This window comes from Ictalurus punctatus, chromosome 29, assembly GCF_001660625.3.
Source record: "Ictalurus punctatus breed USDA103 chromosome 29, Coco_2.0, whole genome shotgun sequence".
NCBI classification, from domain to species: Eukaryota; Metazoa; Chordata; class Actinopteri; order Siluriformes; family Ictaluridae; genus Ictalurus; species Ictalurus punctatus.
In genome coordinates, this window is record NC_030444.2 from 12,086,965 (window position 1) to 12,096,620 (window position 9,656).

Consider the following 9,656-nt stretch of genomic DNA (forward strand, 5'->3'; position numbering starts at 1 on the left):
AAAGGGTAGGAAGTCAAGAAAGACAGGAAAATAACAGCCAAGAAAGAAAAATGGAAAAATTGGAAAGAAAAAATGTAAGAAATAAGAAAAGACAGGAAAAAATTTAAAAATCAGGACAAAGAAAAAGAGAAAAGACAGGAACCAAAGGGGAGGAAAAAGAAAAAAAGAACATGAACTACCAAAAAAAAACAAAACCCAGAAGAAAATGAAGGAAAAATCGGTAAAATGAAAAGAAAAAAACTAAACAGGAACTAAAGAAAAGGAAAAACATTGGAAACGATGTGTGTTCGAGCAGGAAACTTCACAATGAGAAAACTCTCATCCCAGTGCTAGCTCAGAGGTTACCATTCTGCAGTAGTGACCAGAAAGCTGGAACTTTAAATCCCTGGACTGCCTCAGAGCCAGTGGTGTGCAGGACCCTGGGGACACCCTGATCGGAGTGTCGGACCGAACCATGAATAAACATGCAATGATGGCCACTCTTCATGTGCTGCTCACTTGGCATTGGTGTGAGGAACTCGTGCGGAACTAGTTGGCAGAAGGGTCAAAAAAGCACCTCCAGTGTGTCCACTGGGCATCAGCGCACGCTTTATACAAGCAAACACAAAACTTTCCCGCATCTCTTTCTCCACGTCGCCCCCAGGCAGCCTGAGGAAAAGCCATTGATCATGTACTTCAGAAACCCAGACCTGCTGAACCTCTGAGCACTGAAGAAAAAGCCAAAACGCTCACAGCGTAAGAGAGCCCCGCCCGCCCCCCCCCTTTTATTGGCACAGATCACGATGGAACACAGCGTCGCACTAGACTTCCATGTTCTGATCTCTCTGACCCATTTGTCTCCTCCGAATGTCTGGCAGTCGTTCAGGTTCAAACTCCTCGTGGCCAGTAAGAGGGAAATCAACTCCAGACGAGACGATAGGTCACAACAACAGGCACTTTAGATCACTTTTAGCTGTGCAGTGGATATCTCGGGTTGAAAGGGTAAAGGGTAGGATGTAATTGAAGGCAATATATATGTCTGTCTTTTTTGTGTGTGTGTGGAATCATAAAACTGCCAAATTTTTCTTGCTATAAAACATGTACTGAGTTCATTATTATTATTATTATTATTGTTATTATTATTATTATTATTATTATTCCATCCATCTATTTTCTACACCGCTTATCCTACAGGCTCGTGGGGAACCTGGAGCCTATCCCAGGAGGCATAGGGCACAAGGCAGGTTACATCCTGGACAGCGCGCAAATCCATCGCAGTGCACACTCGCATACACATTCATACACTACGGATACTTTGGACATGTCAATCAGTCTACCCTGCATGTCTTTAGACTGGGGAGGAAACCCCCATGGCATGGGGAGAACATACAAACCCCGCACACACACACACACACAGGACAGCGGCGGGTGCGGGTATCGGTGTGCGGCGAACGTGCTAACCGCTAAGCCATCATGCCCACTGATCAATGTTACTACGGCAACCAATAGTAGGAACGCCTACTGGCGACTTCACAGTACAGCGTGTGTGTGTGTGTGTGAGAGAATGTACAGTAACACATCCTACGGAGCAAGGCCAATAAGGACTATAGATACAAATATATCTGAAATATATTTAGCTTCTTTTATCTGTCTGCCACACAATCTATCCATCAATGTGAACACCTCAAGAATATAAAAAGATGAAAGAACATACTTTCCACACAAAGTTGAAAAATAGCCTAGTGAATTTTATTTACTTCTCATTCACACACACACACACACGCAGATATTCTGATTATTACCGGGTCGAATATACAAAAATCGCTTCGCCGGTTTTATTTCGTGTTAATCGGGGTTCTGTACGAGGGATCAGGGCCTGGACTGGAATGTTAGCGCTATGTTTTAAAGTGCGTTGGACTCTGTGAGGGTTGGACTCGAGGAGACTTGGACTCGGCGGGGACGTGGTGGTGCACTTTCAGTGTTCGGGTGACGGGTGTGCAGGAGGAGATCGGCTGAAGCCACAGCTGCAGGACCCAGCCATGAGAAATCTGCAAAAGTACAAGAATAATAACATGAAAGCAAAGTGAGCGGTTTTCTTTCCTGTAGCTGAAAAAATCTCAGCAGATGAGTGAATCACAACACACACACTAAAGGAACACGATTCGATCTGCTTGTATTTAATCGAGTGCTTAACTAAACAGTTATATTTAGCTTGGTGTTACAGTTTATCCCCAAAATGGTTGTAAATCGTGCAAAAGGAAAGCGCGTGTATTTCTATTTCACTGAAGTGAGGGAACGTCATATCAGGCCTGTCACGATAACTACTTTCATTGGACGATACACCGTCCCAGGAATAATTGCGATAAACGATATTGCTGTCATTTTAAGACCATTTTGTGCTGCTGATATGATGATGATAATAACAACATATCGTAATGCAAGTAAACCGTTTCAAAGAGCGACCGAACTTTTAATACCGAACAGCACTCAGACGTCGGAATACGATTTTGACGTAACTGCAATGTGACAGCGCTACAGGAAATGTCGTGAGACGTGAGCAGCGATTACAGAAGGTCTGTTCCGAACAACAGTAACGATATTTTCGTCCTTGAACCCGTGAGCAGTGTTTGTTTGCTATAAGAGCTTACCCATCATCTCTTCATCTCGTGCAGGTGAGCTACACTCTCTGGTCCTTCCGTAACACCCGGATTTCTGCAAAATGCAATTACAGACAGGTCTGTAAGAAGATCTGAAGACCTGAAGTAAGACGTCTGGAAGAAGATTTTCAGTATTCAAGTAAGCAGTGTATCATGATATTATACATGCAATTAAAGTGGTACAGAGTCAATGAAAACAGCCACTTCTGTCCTGACGGTTCATTTAAACCGACTAGGTTACAAACTATTTTACCGCGACGCTGCTGAATTCTTAACTCTGCTATACAAGCCGCTCGTTTTTTATTTTTATTTTTTATTGGGGAAATATACACAGTACAGATAACTAAGCAGAATCGAGTCAGAAGACCCTCGGTATTTTCCTGATTCATACATGAACCGAACGAAAAAGTTATAGTTCCTTCGGCAGTTATTAACTATATATACATATTTATACGTACACGCACTACCTTGACTGAAACGTTTCTCGTGATCTTAAAAAGCTTTTGATCTGAAGGTGTGCGATTTAAATGTTTGAAATCGGTGTCGTGGATAGAAATATAATCGTGCCGAAGTATTCATTTCTATCGGAAGAAAACGAACGTTTTATTTAAACGGACGACTCGGAGCGGAACGTTTCCGAAAAGCGGCCGAGAAGAGTCCGGCGTCGGTGGGAACTCCTTTAATGCTGTTTTAAAGGCAGCACAGGGGAATCCCTGAAGAAATCGGTGGAGAAAACGCCGAGGATACATTTCCGGAAATTCGAGGCGAAAAAGCGCGTCGACTTTGAAGACGCTAAAATACTCAATTATTTTGATTTTTGATCACAACATAATTCCCATAGTTCCATTTGTGTTACTCCAGAGTTTTGATGACTTTACTATTACTATAAAATGTGGGGGGCTGGGGGGACGACTCTCCACCCAGCCAGCCCACCCGCCCGCCCACCCACCCACCAACAACTCTCCGTCTGCCGGATACGCACCGTATGGAGAGGAATGCTAAAAACAAGTCAAATCGACTCAACATCCCTTTCCTCTCCTCCTCCCACTAAGTACCTTATAAATGGTTCCCATGTTTTAGCAAACTGTCATCTCTTATTCCTTAAAAAGAGCTGTATACGCTCCAGGTGAAGTGTATTCGTGAGTTCGTCGAGCCAAAGCTGGAAAATGGGGAGGCGGTTTATTTTTCCAGAACGTTAAAACAAGCTGTTAAAAGTCCGTAGGAAAGAAATAGTCGTTGAGACTTGGACAAACAGGGCTCGTGTCTTGAAACACCAAACACAATTAAAAACTCATCCGGTTCAACGGGTTGAGTAGTGCTTTCAGAGAAGACACTGAAAATCGTGCACCAAAAGACTTGGGACATAATACGTGACTGTAAAGCAGGGTCGCATCAGACGTCACGTAGTCGTCACATTTTGGAGAGACACCCGGAAATATTCCGGATCATTCTGTTTTAGAGTAGTGCAAGATTTTGTACCGGATGAGGCGGTGTCTGGAGTTTGGAGAACATCTATTAATCTCTTCCAGGATATCCGCCCATAACTCATTAGAAATCTCTGACCCCCAAGTCGTCCTCTCATAAACTTTTGATTGAAGATGTAGCAGGTAATTGGGAGGACTGGAGGGTATTATAAATGCAGGAAATGCATTTTCCCGTTACCAAAATAGTCCTTAAGGCGGGTGTTAAGACAAGAAGTGCAAATCTTTGCAAACCCGTTGAAGTAGGATTGAAAGAACATGACTTCTACGAAGTTTGTATTTTCCCTGAATTTTTTTTTCCAAAGGAGATAATCTTGATACAGATCACTTACTGCGTGAATTCCTGCATCTCTCCATTGATTGAAACCTTTATCTAGTATGGAAGGTATAAAAGAGGGATTGTCAGCTACCGGAACTAATAAAGGTAACGTTTCCACCCAAAAATGAGGGCTGCTTCAGTAGATTATTTTTTTACAGCTTGCTGATGAAAGAATCACAGGACCAAGATCATAGAGGGTACATTCATTCTGTTCGAATCGGAGCTAGTCCACTTTTATCGTTTAATATTATCGATGTAATTCTGAGGTCAGCCGCCCATGAATAGCAGTCTGGAAATGCGAGACCCACCACGTTTCCAGGTTTAGAAAGAGGTAGTTGTTTAATTCTATGGTTTTTATCATTTCAAATAAAGGGTAAGATGGTTGAGTCAAGTTACTTAAAAAGGGACGTGGAAAGAAATACATTTATTCAACCTATTAACGAAATGGTTAAGAGTCCTGCAAAACTGAATGTTTCTTTTCAAATTTTCTAAAAGATGGGCGTAATTGGCTTCTATTAAAGAGCTAGACTTCCTAGTTACAACAATTCCTAGATAGGTGAATCTTGAGCGATTTTAAAGCGTACCGGGTAGATTTGTGAAAGCTCTTTAAGCCCGACGGGCACGAGTTCACTTTTATTAATAGATTTAGATTAAATCTCTAGCCTGAGGACGAGCCATATTGTTCGATCACCCTAGGGGTTTTATATAGAATTTTAAGCCGAGAGATGAATTTCTTTACTTGGAATTTCTGTAGCACAGGGAAGAGGTAAGGCCACTCTACCTGATCAAATGCCTTTTCGGCATCTGAGAACAAAATCACCAGATCGGACCGATTAGTCTGGGAAGAGTAGAAGATATTAAACAAGCTACGGAGATTATTAAAAGAACCACGACTTGAAACAAAGCCGGTCTGATCAGGTTCCAGTAGTTTTCCTAAAAACGTAAGAAGTCTGATGGCTAATGCCTTAGCTATCATTTTTTGGTCCGCATTAATGAGGGAAATCGGTCTATATCCGACCGCCCAACCCCCCAAATTCGAAATATCGTTGTTTCATAAACATGAACGATCTTTTCAGACGTAAACTTATTGTATTGGTGTCTAAGCGTTAATATTTTCTTGTACAGTTCTGAACAAGGTGCTGTAGCATTCTCATTGTCATTCTGACTAAACTGTCTTTCTAAAGGTTGTAAAGCAGCTGTGTTTTGTTTAATTTTGGCACCCTTAAAGGACATAAGTAAAGAGATCAAAAGTCTGACATGCTGTTGTTTAATCAGTTGAAAATTGGAATTGCTGAGGTAAAAGAGGCATAAAAAACTGACATGCTGTTATAGGAAAATAATCAACTTTGGAGTGGTAAAAGTGCCTAACTTTTACATCAGGTCACTTCACACCACAGTGTCATTGATTATTTTCATACAACAGCACATCTCCAAGTGGTTTATTCCTTACAGATTAGAGACGTTTCAATGCAATCTCACTGTGATTTGAATAAGATTAGAAGAAAGTGTAATTGTATTTTTATTATTATTCATTTCTAACACTGTGTTTAGTGGTTTGGGTTCTGTGGGGGGAAAAGTCAGGAATAAAAACTCAAACTATTCCAGTAAACACATTACTACCTTTATTGTAAAATTTTCTTAATAATTAAACTTTTTTTTTTCACTGTATTTAAAGGCATTATCCATGTGTGGAGCTTTCAAGTTAATAACTTGAAACTAAAGTTACATAACTAAATAAAATAATTGGTTGAAGAATAATCTAGTGATATCAAACTATATGGTACAAGAAACCCGTCCTATTTTATGAATGAAAACGTACAGCTAAAGGAATAATAAACTTGATCGGATTGTGTAAACATATGAGTACGTGACATTATTCACGCAGCCAGCTAACATGTTAGTTAGCATGTAGCCTGCTTATGTGTGTAACGTTGTAATCTCTCCATCCCATCTTACCGTTTATGGAATAACAAAGTACACGAAGAGAAAAAAGCCGATGTCGAACAACAGAAAAACCCAAAAGTCGAACCAGTAGGAGTGTTTGGGTAAAGAAATCGCCGGCTTCTTGTCAATCCCAGTCCCCATGTTGTTTGCGCTACTTCCTGCTTCCGCTACTGAACGGAAGTGATGAGTTCGCTTCTTTTTTTTTTTCCGGACTACATAACGCAGGGGATTTTTTTTCAAGGTACGTTAAAAACGAATTGGGTTAAAATGTAAAAAATAAATAAATAAATAAAAATAAAAAGGATTAAAGCGAACTGTAACTTTTATTATATAATAATAATAATAATAATAATAATAATAATAATAATAATAATAATAATTATTATTATTATTATTATTAGTAGTAGTAGTAGTAGTAGTAGTAGTACATATATAATAAAAATGATTCAACACCCCCCCCCCCCCCCCCCCCCCCGAATTTAATCCCTCACAACAGCACAAATAACAAATATGCAAAACAAGTGTTGTCTCAAGCACACACAGACACACACATATATCTATGATGCTGCCACCACCATGCTTCCACATAGGGATTTTTTTGGGCCAAACATATCGTTTGGTATTATGGCCAAAAAGTTCAACATGGGTCTCATCAGACCATAACACATTATACGACATTGAGAAATGCATTTATTTATTTATTTATTTGTTTGTTTGTTTGTTTGTTTGTTTGTTTGTTGTTAAAAAAAAAGGCTTCCGTCTTGCCACCCAACTCCATTGCCCAGAGATATGAAGAATACGGGAGATTGTTGTCGCATGTAGGGAGAAACCAGTACTTGCCAGAAATTGCTGCAATTCTTTTTGATGTTGCCGTAGGCCTCTTGGCAGCCTCCCTGACCGTTTTTCTCCGGATCTTCTCATCAATTTTAGAGGGACGTCCTGTTCTTAGACTGTCATGCCATATTTTTTCCACTTCTTGATTATCTTTACAGTGTTCCATGGTATACCCAATGCCTTGGAAATTTTTTTGTAACCCTCTGCTGATTGATATTATACTAACTAGTATTTAACATGAGTTTGAATGTGATTGGTTCATTCTGAACACTGCCACATTCCCAATTATAAAAGGGTGTGCACACTTTTGCCACCAGGTTATTGTACATGAAGCTAATTCTAATTGTTTTTCACTTTAATTAATAGGATAAAATTTAACAATAAAGAAAGAAAAGTTTATTTATGATGCTTTAATTTTTTTAATCACAAAAACCTGCCATTTTAGCAGGTGTGTATCGACTTTAGATCCACTGTAGCTGTGATGAGTAATAGCTACACAGTTTGATAACGATTTTATATACACCATATGGGCAACAGTATGTGGACACCTGACCATCACAGCCATATGGGGTTCTTCCCCACTGTTTACTGTAACCACGACGTTTGAAGCGCTCGGCTGTATAGGATGTCTCTGTGTACTGTAGCATAACTGTAGCATAAACACACATCCCCACAGCCACGCTCCGAAATCTAGTGGAAAACCTTCGCAGAAGAGAGGAGGCTATTATAACAGCAAAGGGGAAATAAATCTGAATTGGGATGTGTGATCTCGGACCTACAAACCTTTCCAATTAGTCTAACTATGCATAATATACTTTATGATAAAGAATAACTATCAGTTTAGGGAATTAATACTTTTCCCAATACGACATAGCAATTCCAAAGCCCTTCCTGAGACAAACTGGGTGTGTTAAAGCAGGATATCGCTATTAACCCCTGCATCACAAATGTCCTCTAGTACTTGATAAGGACCACACCACTACATAAGACTAATTCAGTCTTTTAAGCAGTAAATGAATTAGTGTACAATTTAAACCCATGTCCTGGGAGATAAAACGAGGCTAGATGTCGGACCTATTGAAGCCACTATAACTTGTGTCTTCGAGACAGCAGTTAATGTCTCTCAGCAGGTCACAAAGGCTATAAACTCCTCCCTGATGGAAAAGAAACTTTATAGACTCATAAAATCACTTCAGGCTGTAATTAAGTCGAGTATTTTAGTCTTTCACCTTCTGACAATGCATGAACTGGGATTAGGTTAAGGATTTTGGCTTCCTGGAAGTCCTAGGATTTGAACTCACAATCTCCTGGTCAATGGAAAAACCACATCCAATCACCAAAAGTCTTCTACCCAATTGCAATTACATGCAAAGTAGTTTTATGGGTGGTATTTTAAGCTGTCAATCAAGCAATGATTTGTCATCCAGTGCCATAAAATTGGCACCAATTATCATTACCCGTGCACAGTTCTAAAGTCAAACAAGACTGAATGCAAAAGTTGGGAAGGGAAACGAAAGTGGACCCAAACAAACCGTGACTCACCCTGAAGTGTTGTGTTTCACACAGCGAAGCGTGTGTCCTGCAGAGACTGTGAGTGCGAATAATTGATGCGCACGACGCTTCATTAGCTCTATAGCCAAAGGTGAAGTTTCAGCTTTCGGACTGAAGAATAGTTTGCTCGTACTTGGAGCTCATCAGCATCCTCACTCTGTCTCTCTCTCCAGCTTTCTTCACTGACTTCATGTGCATAATTCAAGCACTAGAATGAAAATGTGTTCACAATGTTTGGCTGCCTGGAGCTTGTTTCCTGCTAAATTTGGTGATCGAATGCTTTGTGTAAATGACATTTCCTGGAAAAGAAAAAAAGACCATGGTCTCACACGTAGAAATTTTTAACATCTCAGCTAGTGTAAAAAGACACGGCGTTCTTGCGACTCAATTAAGAAATCTGAATGGAATCCAATTTCAGATGAATTCCTACACATTTCTCAAGAAAAAAACCAACAACAAAAAACTTTTATCTTGTGACGTTTCTATAAAAAAAAGAAAGTTGTATTTGACAAGTTTGCATCAAATATTCGTTATATCGTATACCAGAAACTGTATATATTGTTTTGGGTTCTCTGACTTGAAATCTACAGACCACTGATCAATATTGAACAGATTCTCACAGTTATTGTGCCTCAAATCGAATTTAGTTAATCAGCCAATCAAATCTGCAAGACAATGCAGGTGTATAGGGTACATTTTTGGTACATAAATATCACAATCAGACGTCGCTAGCCGATTGCTGATATCCTTGCAAGAATTTTCGTATTGAAACTTTTTTCAAAAGAAAAAAATGTCAGACTTTTACAGAACAAAGCCGAATAAAATAAATAAGAAAACACAATAGGTTTTTTTTTTTTTTTTTTTTTTTTTTTTTAAAAAGAAAAGGTTTTT

The 9,656-nt window shown here is 39.6% G+C and overlaps 1 long non-coding RNA gene across 1 annotated transcript; it reads right to left on the reverse strand.

Annotated features, from left to right (window-relative positions):
- Positions 1-1,706: 1,706 nt before the first annotated feature.
- Positions 1,707-6,565, reverse strand: LOC108260484 (uncharacterized). The gene is made up of 3 exons (XR_001811151.3): positions 6,393-6,565; positions 2,628-2,691; positions 1,707-2,027 (listed from the first exon to the last, which is right to left on the reverse strand). It is a non-coding gene; the product is annotated as an uncharacterized LOC108260484 (long non-coding RNA).
- Between the last annotated feature and the right edge of the window lie 3,091 nt (positions 6,566-9,656).